This window comes from Alligator mississippiensis, chromosome 1 (assembly GCF_030867095.1).
Source record: "Alligator mississippiensis isolate rAllMis1 chromosome 1, rAllMis1, whole genome shotgun sequence".
NCBI lineage: Eukaryota > Metazoa > Chordata > Crocodylia > Alligatoridae > Alligator > Alligator mississippiensis.
Genome location: NC_081824.1, coordinates 188,495,375 through 188,510,056, shown reverse-complemented (window position 1 = coordinate 188,510,056; position 14,682 = coordinate 188,495,375).

Here is a 14,682-nt window from a genome sequence, read left to right as displayed (position 1 = left end):
TGATGAGTCTTAATCAACTGCTGGCCTATGAGAGGTTAATTTGATGGCCTATGAGAGGTTAATTTGCAGTTAGAACTGCCCCCATTGCTCTGGGCTTCCTTTCCCCTTTCAGTTTGTACTTCTGGTCCATGCCTTAGGGCCTCCTGTGTAGCATGGGACAGTGGGAGGGCACCCACATGACAACATGCTGGGGGGCCCATGGCTTATACTAGTGTGGCCCGTGCAGTGTGCAGCCCCCACTGGTGCAGCCAACATAGACAGTTGGAAAGTATTAATCTAAATGACTGAAGCTGGACCATCTTGGCTAATATTCTCTCTAGAAGCACAATTTAGTAGCTCCTCCTTTAAAAAGACTCCCATGGTTTAACACTATTCAATTATTTCAGTAGTTTTGTTGAAATGAGGCCTGCAAGACTTGGCACTGTAAAAGACCCTGCATATAACCTTGATACAGTGTTAAGCATGAAGATTTTATTTTAGAGGTTTCTTTTTTTTTTCAGAGTAATCTTTCCAGGTGCCATTAGAACCCACGAAGTCAGTGAATTGACACCCTGACAAATAGCACCCTTTCTTTAGTTACACAGGCCTTTTATCATGGGTAGCAGCAGTAAAAGTCTTGAGGGGCAGAGGGTATGCAATTGATAGCTTTGTAGCAATGGTGGGAAGAGAATATTTTTCACCCCGGTTCAACATGTCTCAGCAACTAAGGTTTGAATGTTTTTGAAGGATTCCCTTGTTAAAATGCTGGCACCACTTCACATGGTTTTGTCACAACACTAAACAACATTTAATTTCTTTGTTAAAAAAACACAAGAAAATGAAAGAACTGTTTCCTCTGATGTTTCTTTACCTCTATGAATGGAATATGCTTTTTTTCTGTTTTTATTTTTATAGTGCAGTATTTATACCTAGCACCTTCACACATATTATTTTAGCGATCTGATACCATCTAGTGTTATTGCTGGCATGTCACATCTTACACTTATCAAACAACTACAGTCAGGAACATGTCAAAGTTCATCTTTGGATCACGTCAATAGTGAAACAAAATCTGAACCCCACCCATATCTCTATCTACACACCCTGCAGCTGGGTGGTAAAATTTACAGCTGATCTAAGAGGCTTGCCATCTTTCTTTCTCTGGAGGATCACAGTCATTCACAGCCATACCTGTCATTATTACCTACTATGTTTCTACTCTGTTTTTTTAAGCTACTGTAGCAACTAGTCTGGTATTACTTATAGCAACCTAACAGCCCTTTCATCTTGAGTTCATAAACAACCTGAGTAAAATCCTGACTTCAATGAAATAAGGGGCAAAACTCCCATTAGCTTCAGCAAAGTCAACATTTATTTCTGCTCACTGAATTAGATGATATTTCACTTTACAATCAACAGTAATTTGTGCAAACGATACCTACAATGGTCTCTGGAAATGTAGTTTCCCAGGAGAACGTTTATATTTTTCCTCTATCTAAAGATAAGAGAACAAGCAGAGCCAATCTCCACAGTGTGCTTGTCTTGTTGGACAGAACACACTTAGCTCTAAAAAACAAAATGGATCCTAAATTTTGAACACCAGAAGAGGATTTAGGCATTTAAAGGTGCAATGCATAGGAGATAAAAGTACCACAAGATACAGCACATTCATGAATTGTTTTCTTCCCTTAATTTTTTTTCAAAAACATTTTTAGTGCTCATGAAAAATGATGGATTAGCAGTCTTGGAGAGTCATGTCCCCCTTTACTCCAGACAAATAGAGACATATCAGTGGCTTCTCCGTAACTTTGCATCAATTAGCCTCAGTCATTATCTAGAGCAAATGCTCCATGTTTTCCTTCTCCATGGTTCCTCAGTCCATTGCTTTCTTCTGAGACAACAAAACTGGCATGCCAGGTGGGGTGATGATGTTCAAGATATATATACTTGCTTGCTCTGAGCTAGAGCAGTACCACCAGTGCATTCCATGTAAGCTAGTTAATAAGCATGAAACAGTAACTTACAAAAGAGATTCATATCCTATTGCCAATCTGCTCCCCTGAGAGAACTGTATCTTCTAAGGATTAAGTGCACCATTTGGCAAGGCTAGGAGGGGAATATATTGCTCAATAGTTTTGTGCAACAAAATTAGGCACGTTTTCAGTGTTTAGTTTTATTTGATCTCTAATTGCTTTTAAAACCAAACAATTCTGGTGACACTGAAGCTGGAATACAAATTGCTGAGGTCCAAAAAGGTCAAAGATAAGACCCACTTAAAAACAAATTAACCAGTAAAGACTGCACACCTGCAGCTCCTACTGGCAATGTCAACCCCCATGGGTTTTTGTTATTGGCACTAACTAGTATATTCACAGCAAAGCTTTATATCTTGTTTTTAATCTGTATCTTTACAAACAGAGAGGTGTGAGTGAGAAAGGAAAATATAGTCTACTTTTACCAGAAAAGTCAAAATACCATACTCATTTTTTATTCTCATTATAGTACAGTCTGGTACACAGTGTTTCTACAGCCCTGCAAAGTAACTGTGTCCCCCACCCCCCGCCACACACACACACACACACACACACACACACACACACTTTATTTTAAATATGAGTTGAAGATGCTGAGGATTTTACCATTAGCTCACTAATTGAAACCCAGCCTAACTCAGTCATGATGAAAAGTTGCCACTGTACAGTGGCTGCTACTGTACAGTGACTGTCTATTGGTCTTATACCAGTATGTAATGATTAGGCTGTGTGAAATTTCTCTGGCTGTTTTTATTCAACACTGTTTTGACTCATTTCAAGCTTGAAACTGAAATAGAATCAAAACGAAGGGCTTTAAAACAGCCTTGAAACAAAACAAGGCTAGTCAAAACATTTTGAAAGTTTCAAAATGGTTTTGAGTTTTGAAGCAGCCAGGTGGTGGGAGACAGGGGAGAACCAGGGCTGAGCTCCCAGTGGCTCCGCAGCCTCATATGGCTCAGCCGGGGGCACAGCTCTGGCTCTCCCCACCTCCTGTGACTGGGCTTCAGGAAGTCGATCACAGTGCAGAGGAAAGGAACTGAGCCCAGGATCAGTTCCCCTCCCCAGTGCTGTGATCAGGCTGTGGAAGGGAGCTGAGCCCAATCGCTCAGTTCCCCTCCAATTGGGCTGGGGAAAGGAACTCAGTCCAGCTAAGCTGAGTTCCCTTCCCCAGCCTGATTGTAGCACTAGGGAGGGAAACTGAGTGATTGGGCTCGGTTCCTTTCCCCAGCTCCCCAGTCACAGGCAGCGGTACCCAGCTTCCCTCCCTCATCTGGCAGGCAGATCAAAGGCCCGCAGCCCTGGGAGGACTGACACAGCCCCCGCAGCCCTCCCAGGGTTGTGGGCCCCCATCTGCCTGCCAGATGAGAGAGACTGTTTCGAAACAGTGTTGAAACAGCATCACCGTTTTGACAAAGCGAAATGGAACAGCAGTTTCGAATCAAAATGAAATTCGAAACAAAATGCTGTTCCGTCAAAACCTCAAAACTCAAGTGCCATTTTGCACAGCCCTAGTAATGACCTGGTGGCACCGGTTACTTTATCAGATCTTCTTCTTATTAAAACCACCATCATCACTGACAAGAATATTCTTTTGGCACCTCTGCTGAAATACAATGAACTGAATGAACATGGACAATAAATTCCTCTCATTCCTTAGAGGTAATCATCTGCTAATCAAGATTGAAGCATGCGGTCAGGGTACTGTTGGGATCAAGGCAGTGCTCTCTTTTTCAGTAGGCAGAGAACTTCAGTTTCCAGGGCTGTCAGTGTGGTTTAATTAGATAGGAAACTGTAGTCATAAATGACATCAGTGGAAGTTGGTACACATAATATACCACTTGTATATAAAAAGCTTTAGAGAACAAATATATTAATTTTCATTAATAGATGCTTTAATTAGATATTACCTCAGGCAACCAAGCAAGAGAACAGAGTTATGGTGGTTTGAGCAACCTCTACTTTGTTTTTTCCTTATTTAATTACTTATGTATGTAAATAACTAATCTATGCAAATGTAAATATTCTTTAACTGTGGGGTTTGGTAGAGTTGCTGCCTCTTCCTTAATCCACAATGGAGACAGCATTTTGAGACCTTTGAAGGGAAGTAGGGAGGGCAATGTCTCAGTTTGCTCTGAAATGGCTTACATAACCTGTGTTAAATTGCTAGTGGATGTAGCAGCCCACACTTCAGTTAAGCCCTGAAAACATGCAACAAGTGTACCTTTTTGTAGCTCTTACCCAAGTTGTGCACCCTGGTTAGTAAAAAGAGATTGGGCTCTTACGAGCATTCTTTAGTGTGGCCATCTGAACTAAGCAGACTCTGCAGGTAATCTAACTCTGACCAGTCAGGCCTCATTCAGAGTTTTGTGTGGGAGGGTAATAAACCAGGCAAAAGAATGGAAAGGCTCCTCTAGAGAAGACTACATCAGAAAAGAGAGAAATTGATTGAAGGTTGAGAGACTACAAGAACGAAAAACCAACAAAGTAGGCTGCACCAAATCAGGCCCCTTTGCTCAACTTTATTTCACTATGTATGATTCATTTATAAATCAACTGAAACTGGTTAACACATTTCAGATATGATTGTCTTTGCCCATACTAAATGCAAAATTATGTTTAACATTGACTTAGTTGAAACATCTCGATTAATATTACCTAACACTGTTTTCTCATTGTAGACAAAGCCATAGAATCAATCAACAGCTTGACCAAACAGATAAGACTTACAGAGCACTTTGCAGCTCACCTTATTCAGGCTTTCGCATGTTGCTAGAAAGAGCCCTCTCTAAAGGGAACTTCAACTGTAAGTGGCATGCCAAGAGCCTAGGTGAGATCAAATCCAGGAGGAATATGACAGTAGGTTGCAATGGCTGCCACAAGGGACAGGGAGACATGGATTCTTAGATAAATGTATTGTAGAAAATTTAAGGAGCTTAACTAACACCTTGAACCCCTATGTGGAAGCAAAGACATCTGCACTGGTATTACCTTATACAGCCAAAGCTCCCCAGAGATCTTCAGGGTATATCCAAGTGGATTATACTTACCAGTAGATCTAGGATTTTGTAAAGAGGGGTGTTGTCAGGATTGGGCCCTTGGCCTCTGGAGCTGGCAGGATGTGGCAAGCACTGCTGGCTGCCTACCCAGCTGGGAAAAGGGGCCAGGCAGCCTGGCTCTGACAGGATTGGATCCTTGGCCCCCACAGAGTGCAGGAGTGGAAGAGGAATCAAAAGAGGGTGTGACCACACCACCACACACCCCCTTGAATCAGCCTCCGTATGTATGTCAGTGACACATAGGTTACAAAGACATGACATGGACATGTTGATAGCGGAAAGAAACAATCACAGCCTTGGGACCAACCTAGAACTCAGTTGTGATAATGGATCCAAAATGAGCCCCAATATCCTTAGTGCTTACTTTCTTTTCCTTCATTTTCTTTCTAATCTCTCCCTGCCCCTCACCCCCATTCTGCCTATTCTGTTATATTTCTTTTCTTATGTGGAACATATCTTTATGGCTTTTTCTCCTCCTATACTCAAGCATTTTATTTTAAAAAATTGGGGGGGAGGGGATTTACTAAAATATTTTAATGAAATTTGTCCAATTTTGAATTTGTCTAGTGTCTAAATGAAAAATGTCTAGTGTCTAAATATGTTTTCATAAAAATAATAAGAAGGGTCTCTCTCTTGGAAACTCTGAAGCAAAACAATTTCATATCATTTCTTTATAATACATTTTCAATTTTCCAGTAGCTCTAATGTAGAGTGGCTGAAGGACCTGAAGTGGTTACTAAGCTGTGAAGTTAGAAATTGGACAAGGATATTTTTAATCTTTGTGGGTAAAGTCATGCTGGATTCTGGAGCCTCCAGCCCCTAATGTGAATGAACACAGGGAATAAAACAGTATGCCCACATAGGGCATCACATAAATAGTGAATCACAGTTTTATGATGCTTAACTGCTTGCAACACTTCCATTAACCTCCATCCACATCTCAATGGGGGCATCTACACATGCATTTACTGCGCATTAAATTTACTGTGCAATAATTTACTGTGCAGTAAGCAGGTTTAAGTTGGTGTCTACTCATATAGCCGTTAAATCGCAGTAACACTGTGTGCGGACCGACTTGGGACTAAAGTTAGTCTCACATCGGTCCACACACACATAGTATTACTGTGCAGTAAGACATCTACAGTAAGGCATCTATACATGTGTTCCTGTGCAGTAACTAATCAGGTGTAAATTTGATACCTGCATGATGCAGGTATCAAATTTATGCCTAAATCAACATAAGTTGCCATATTTACTGCGCAGTATGGGCATGCAGTAATTTTTGGTTATTGCACAGTCATTTTTGGTTACTGCGAAATAAATGTGCATGTGTCAATACACCCAGTGACTTCTACATGTGTCCATTTTTTTTTTATGCTTTCTTATCATAAGGTTTTTCTCTCATAGTTCTTTTTCCTACAAATTAAACAAATGATGCATGGCATGTCTACACATGAGCTTTAATGCTCATTAACCTATTTTAATTCATATTAAAGCATCACTTTTAAAAAGTGCTATTTAGTTCATGTGCATTAGAATAAGCTAATATGCATTAAACGTCACTTAAAACCATGCTCTTTAGTTAATGCGCATTAAGATAGGCTAATGCATATATTTTTACTTCCTCACAATGGAGGAACTAGATTTAACGTGCATTAACTAAAGCACGTTAATGTGCATGTAGACATGTCCATAGGCACACACTGAGGATACAGCAATGGGATTCCTATAAACAATTTATCTGACTGACTGAAATAACTCATGTGTTTGTATTTTTTATTTCCTTTCAGGAAGAAAATAATTTTGCCATTTAGTTTAAGTTCCTTATAATTTTAAAAGGTTTAGAATTTAGATAACTTTCATTTCTAGCAATTAGGGCTCTTAGACTATCCTTATTTTTTTGCTTGTTTTAACATTTTAGTAGCTGAAATCTATATGTGCCTTTTAAATTAATCATGTAACTTGTAGTTACTTGCACATATCACATCAATACCTATATAGCTGTATACATGTATATAAAATGCACACAATGCATAAAATTCAGTTCTGTAGTCTCATTTATATGACAATTGAAAATCATGAAGGGATGTTTACCATCAACCCAAATTATTATAAATCTATATTAAAACCCTGTCCCCGATGAGTGCTTTGGATTAGCAATGTGTTTTCTGAAGTGGCCTACAAACCCACAATTCAATCCATATTCCTTGTCCTAATAATGGTCTAATGAAAAAAAATGCTCACAAAACACTTAAGGGTTTGCTGTTTTTCAATTTCTCCCCCTCAGGTACTTTCTTCCCAGGGGACTGGCTGTTTTAAAAACAAATCTAACTGTATGTCTTGTTTTTCCTAGAAAATCTCCAGATAAGCACAAGGTGAAATCGTGTTTTTTTCATCAAAAGCTTTTTCTTTATATCTTTGACATTGTTTTTCTTCTTTTAAATTAAAGAGAGAGTCTGTAAACCTCTGAAACTCTAAAAGACTGAATTGCAACTCTGTCTGGGAAAGTCTATGGTTTAAGGCAAAGCTTGCAGTGTAAGGGAATGTAGTGGTTCCCACTATGCACAGGCTCTGATGGACTTTTCAGCACACATTAATTTGATAGGTTTGTTTGCTCTGTTTCTTCATGCAACCACCATGATCTCTGGAATAATTTGGTAGTGATCAGTATTAATTACACATGTCCTGTGTCCAACACTGAGGGAGGAAAAGGGAAAATATATCATTTTCCATCACAAACCATCATTTCCATATTTAGAATGGTCAGTTAAGTTTCTTAGATGTTCAGAAAAAGGGAACAAACATTGGTTGGGCCATCAGGATGTATTAAAAAGAATCTGCTTCAATATAGTTAAGTTTTTAAAGGTACTCTAGAAGCATTCCTAGGTATCTTCCATATATGCCACTGTTCACTATAGACATAACACTTGCATAAGCATAAATACTTCATTTGCATATGCCTACAGTACAAATGCAAAACTCTAATGTTACTCATACTTTTCTTGACATGTTTGCATAATTGCAGATTTTTAGAGGAAAAGCTGAAGGTAAACTTCATTCATGGCTGACCTACTGGCCTTCACAGCTGGAACATGTTGGGAATCACTTTTGGCACTGAAAAGGTTAATTGTCTCCTGCTGTGAGGTAGGAGCTGAGAAAAAGATACCACATTTGGTTGGAATTATAGTAAATGAGGTTTTCTTTATAGCACTGTTCATTCTCAACATGTTGAAAGGGCATTAGTTCACAGTCACTTTCTCTGGAATTATCAAATCTGCTCAGGAAGCCTTCATTAGGATATTAAACAAGACTTAATAAGTGAAAGTGATTTGCATCGCTGATAATCATGGGCATTAATCAAGCAAGCTTCTGTCTCTCCCTCTGCAATATGTTTCATGTTCCATTGTAAAGCCTCTTTAATTCTGTGGGGCATCTTGAAACGTTACATTTAGAAAGCCATTTTAAAAATGATTTACTTAGCAAAGATCACTATAAATAAAGTTCAACTCACTCCTCAGATTTAACCATCAATATAATTAATACTGCAGGGTTTGTATCAGGGATATGGACCAGATGTGTTCCCATTTATCAGATATAGATTGCACTTACTCTAATAAATGTGTTTTCATTCTGAATAACTTTTGGATCCAACTAACTGCATTTGGCACTTTAATCTGAAGTCACAATTCTAGGTTAAGGCATTTATTTTTTTTCATGCTAAGATATACAATAGAACATTTCACTACATCATTCCACATACTGTGTGGTAACACACACAACTGTTAATGTAATTATGTGGCTAATATCCCTAGATGTTCCACAAATGCCAAGGTAAATCCAGAGAAACTACTAATAAATAGTGATATTTGTTATATTCATATCATGGCCAGTCTAGTGGTTCCAATCCTGGCCTGATTGTACATGTAGACACACTACATTGTTAATATTTTGCCCTTCTGGAGAACCTCCCAAACAAGAATCTCAAAGTACATGTAAAGTTCATTAACTGTCACAAGGCAGACAAGGTTCTTTGAGTAGCTGTGGTATCTTTTATTTGACCAGCTGAGTAGTTGGAAAAAAGTTCTTTGCAAGCTTTTGGGCGCAATCACCCTTCTTCAGGCATAGGACTGTCACAATACCCAAGTGATTGACTATTAGCCACAATTTTTTTAAATGCAGTGGGGGAAATCATAACGGAAGTGCAGAGCGGTAACATTTCTTCCCTAAATGTATACAAAAATTTCTCTGAGAAAGAAGAGCAGAAGCTAAAAGACCTGATGTCCTCTGTTGCTCCGCTATTCTTACTACTAGAAGCACTATATACCAATACTGCCGTTTTGATGTAAGATAACTGTACAAGCATCAGAAAAGCAAATGTGTTCAAATGTTCCACTCAAAAAAGACAAAAAAACCCCAAATAAACAAAGTGGTAACTAGGATATTTTTAACATGAAAAATATTGGTTTTACCATTCATGAGCAAATAATTTATTTAGTAGTTCAAAATAAATAATCAAGGACTACTATTTGAATATAATCATTTTGTAATAAAAAGCAGCTGCTGTGGGAAGATGTATAAAAAATGAGAAAATTACAACATAAGTTTACAGAAACCAGTCAGGATTATGGTCCCCCTCTGCTAAGTACTGTAAACTCACACACAAGCCCTAAAGATATTACAGTCTAAGTAAACATGGGAAACAATACCAAAGACCTATCCATACCTATCCATGGGGATGGGTTCTTCTACATGCCCAGAGTCCCAGTGAAGTCAATGGGGCTCAGTATAGCTGCAAGGGTTTACCCCAGTGGTTCTTGACTTCTTAACTTCAAGGAATCCTCTTTAGACACAAGGCGCCCCTTGGAAAATGCCAGATCTTAGCAGGAGGGTGGCTGGAGAAGGCGGAGAGGATGGTGCATAGGGCACAAGTGGGTTGGTAGCTTCTTCAAGCCTGTCTGGGTTTCTGCTGCCCCAGTGCACTGTTCCTGCCACCTTCTCTGGCCACCAGCACAGTCAGTCGCACTCCTGCTGCACCCCCACACTGCCCCAGGTGCAAGCCAGCCCATTCCTGAGGGGCCCCAGGTGTCCTGCCAGCTGGAGGTGCCTGCTGAAGGCAGAAGCAGAGAGGGGCCCGATCCTTTTTTCCTGGAGCCTTTTTTCCAGGAACTCACCTGCCTCTCCCCTGGCCAAGGCGAGCTGACTAATGGCTGCAACGTTCCAAGTTTAGTAGTTTGGGATGTAGTTTAGGTGTACTTTAGTTTGCAATGATGCAAACTCATTAAACGCCCCCCAAACTCATGCACATGTAAAGTGTTAGGCCATTAAACCACACAAAGGGAAATTTTCATCATGTGTACATCGTAACATCATCACATGTACAAGCGCCCATGGATTCCTATTTCAACTCTCTGGATTTATCTTATGAATCATATGCAGGTGCTTGCACATTGAACAATGCCAAAATGATGCAGGACTCTGCAACACCCTTCAAAGGATCTTACAGCACGACAGAGTGCCATAGCACCCCCATTGAGAATTACTGCCCTACTCATTCAAATTACCAGCTTACATAATCATGGTGCAAGCAATGAAGGCAAGAGCAGGCTCACAGTATGGTCCTTTCCCAATTCTCTTCCTTTCTACTTTTGTGGAGGAAGGGATTACTTACTCATTTATATAGCAAGAACTTTGTGTAAGGAAAGGAAAAGGAAGGGCCTAGTTAAGCCTAAAGGCACTGTTGGCACTAATTTCTTTGGGAAAGGTGTCTAAGGCTCTGAAGACTCAATCATGTCCTGAAAACAGTAGCCATCTCTCTCCAGTACTTAATGGGCGTGTCTGCATGTGACACTTTATTGAGCATTTGACTAATCTAATGCATAGTAAAGCTCACCATCTACAAGTGCCTGGGACTTACTGTGCAGTAAATTAGGCTAATGCACCACTTACTAGTACCAGGAAATAGAGATACTAGATTAATGGTGCATTCGCTACTGTGCATGGTGCACTAGCAATTTGCTCCTGGTCAGCCCAGGCAGCAAGGGGCCCACTACTTCCTGTCTAAGCCTCGATGTGGGCAGGAGCTGTGCCAGCTGCAGGGGCAGTTGTCTCCCTACCATGTGGGGACAAGGACCTGTCCTGATTGCCATGTGGCCAGAAGAGCTGTTCCAGCAGCCGGGACTGCTGTGTCCTAGCCATGTGGAGATCAGGTGATCCCCACATGGCCAGGAGAGCTATCCCTGCTCGGCAGCAACACTGCCTGTCAGTCACATGGGGATCAGGCAGGTCCCAATCCTCACAGGAGGGTCTCAAACCCCATGTGGCTGGCAGGCAGCATCTCTCCCGAGTAGGGACAGCTCTCCCAGCCACCTGGAGATCTGGTCCTGACCTGATCTCTACATGGCTGGGACAGAGCAGTCCCAAGTGCTGGGACAGCTCTCCCAGCCACATGAAGATCAAGACTGGCCCCCATGCCTTGTGCCAGCCCCAGCAAGGCAAAGCAGGGCAGGAGGAAACCTACACTGGGCTACACCTGTCAGGGGCAAATTGTTCCTGATGGGAGTGCATGTGTAGATGTGAACCCTTTAATGGAGTACTTTAATGAGCCTGAATTTTCTGCGCAGACAATTCAGGTGCATTAATTGCACATGTAGATACTTGTAGTGTGTGTAACTTTTGCTGCTGTTCTTGCTGATTTTGATGCTATTTACACTATTCTGTGACCTGAGAGCATCACTTAATAGGCCATCACTAAAATTAAGATCCTGAAAGTATTTATTGCTTTAAAAATGCTATTTGCTGGAAAGCTTGTTTGCATTCACTCAGCCTGAGCACACTGCTTAAATGGAGCTAAAGAGATGATGCTTCTATAAAGTTGTGGAGACTCAATTCATTCTAATAGCCTGAAACATGAATTATGTGCCCTGCTTCACTACCTTCATGGTTCAATAAACTGTCGTAGCTCAGATGCAATCATTTAGCTAGAGAGAAGAATATCCTATACCCTGCATATTGGTGCTGACTGTTGTGTTTTCTAGCTCCCAGATCTAGAGTTTCATAGGTGTACCTGAACAAATTTTACCATTTCTAGAAAATATCTGAAAAGATCATGATCCAATAGTTTCTTTTTCTTCTATATATCTGTGTGTGTGTAATACAAAAATGGGCAGGAGTGTACAACTACATGCTATGCAGCTGCTAAGAGGGTCCACTCATATGATAACTAAAAATAGAACTTAGGGATAGATCCTAATCTACTTCTTGGGCCCACAGATGGACTTATGCACTTAAATTCAATCGTTTTCCACTCTGTTTGATTTCTTCCAAGTTTGTTCTCCTGGTAGAAAAGCTTACCCAGAGACACCTAAACAGACTTTTGAATGATGAACCCCTGAAGAACAAAGAGTTTGCAGTGCTGACGCTGAGCAGCCAGAGGGATACATCTCAGCATGCTCTGTACATTCCCACAGTCTGCCTGGAGACATATTGGCAACAGTGCACAGGACAGCCCTTACTGGCTGACCCAGAATGGCTGTGTCTCCTTGCAGCAGAACATGGAGATTGTGAAGGGGATGTGTTCTGTTCCCTGCTCAACTGGAGCAGAAAGGTCCAGTGATTGACATACTGCCCCAACGGAGGGGGAGAAAGAGGGATAGGAGCAAAGCACCCTGGAATGCTAGAGCACTGTGCTGTAGGGCTGTGTGAAGCTTCAGGTTCAGATTCGATTCAGAGGAGATTCAGCCCAATTCGGCTGCCGAATCTCTGAATCCAAATCAGGAGACCAATAAAAAGGTCTGAATTGATTTGAAGCTCTCCAAATTGATTTGGAAAAGATTTGGAGAGCTTTGGAGATTCAGGCAGTCCCCACTTGCTGCCACAGGGCCTGGACTCTGTGCCAATAAGTTGTGGGGGGGCCTGAAGAAAGGGGGAGTGGACCATGGGGAGGACCCCCACCAGGCCCCATCCTGTGCCTGCTCCCCCAGCCTCCCTGAGTGCCCCTCAATCCCTGCCCACTCTCCCAGCCCCCCCTCCACCATGGCTGCCCTGCTTGGTCCCAGCTTCCAGTTTTTAAAAAATAATTTTAAAAAGCCCTGCACTCACTGGCTGCTGTCAGGTGGGGGGGGTGATCTCCGTTTCCCCCCACTGCTCCACATTGCATGGGGGGGGCTCTGCCATGAGCCCCTATCCCCTGCCCACTCTCCCAGCCCCATCTATAGCTGCCTGCCCACCTGAGCTCCCTACTCTTTGAAAAAAAAAAATGCCCTGCACTGACCAGATGCTGCAGTGGCCACTGGAGCTTCTAGGGGCTTATGGCAGAGCCCCCCATGCAGTGCAGGGCAGTGGGAGGCAGCAGGGATCGCCTCCCCCCCCCCCCACCTGGCAGGATCTGGTGAGTGTTGGCTTTTTTTTTTTAAGAGCTGATGCTGGGGCTTGGTGGGACAGTCATGGGGGTGGCTGGGAGAGCAGGTGGGGGATGGGGGCTCATGGAAAAGCCCCTCATGCAGGGCAGGGCAGTGGGGGACAGCGGGGATCGCTCCCCACCAGGAAAGCAGCTAGTGAGTGCCAGGCTTTTTTTTTTAAAGAGCTGGGAGGCTGTGGCCGGGTGAGGCAGCCATTGACGGGGCTGGGAGAGCAGGTTGGGGATGAGGCCTGTTTGATTTAGAGATTTGGCCAATTCAGTGGTGGCTGAGTCTCCGAATCAGATTTGGCCAAATTGATTCGGGATAGTGATTCGAATCACCAAATTGAATTACCGTCCCCCAAATTGGCCGAATCCGAAGCAAATACTAGCTGCTTCACACAGGCCTACTGTGCTGTGGCTTCTCTCAGAAGAGAACATGTACAGATGTTCACTGTCCCAGAAGAAGCTTTCCTGGGAGTAATTTAACCCTGGTTGTTCCCAGATTATTTTTCTCCTGGAGCAGCCAGTTTTGCTCTGGGAGAAAAATCCTGAACATCTGTACACTTGTAGTTTTGTCTGGAAGAGCAGCGAGTCTCTCAGGAGAAACTGAATGTCTGTACATAGCCACATTTATTTTTAGACCATGCTGTGATACTACCCTTAAAATTAATTCATGAAAAAGGAGCAAGGAGGAGAAGGAAAAGGACCCACCCATCTTGTATTAAGAGATTTGCAAAGACTTGAGGACAAAGGCATAGGAACTTATTGAATGACCAAAGTCCACTTAGGTGCCTAATAGATAGAGTAGAATCATAGGGCATTTATACACATACATTTTTGTGTTGCACCACACTGGAAATCCAGTGCACTGGAGCAGACTTGATTAATTGAGTCTGTTCTGCACATGAGCTGACGCACATTTCACCATTTATACCAATGCATGCTCCACAGTGGAAGCATGTGTACAAATGCCCATACTCTTTGGCTTTTACTTACAGGAGCACAAATACAATTCTAGTCCTTAACCTCTATATAAAAGATAAACATTTCATACCTTAGTGGTAAACCTCCTCACCAACATGGTTACCATTAGACACCCACATACTAAACAGAGACAAAAGAAGATATTTAAAAGTAGGACCCTAAAGTTCAGGTTTTGGCTAAATTTTTCAAAGCTCAGTATTTAGAATCTCTTTTTGAGATCACGTGTGAAGTC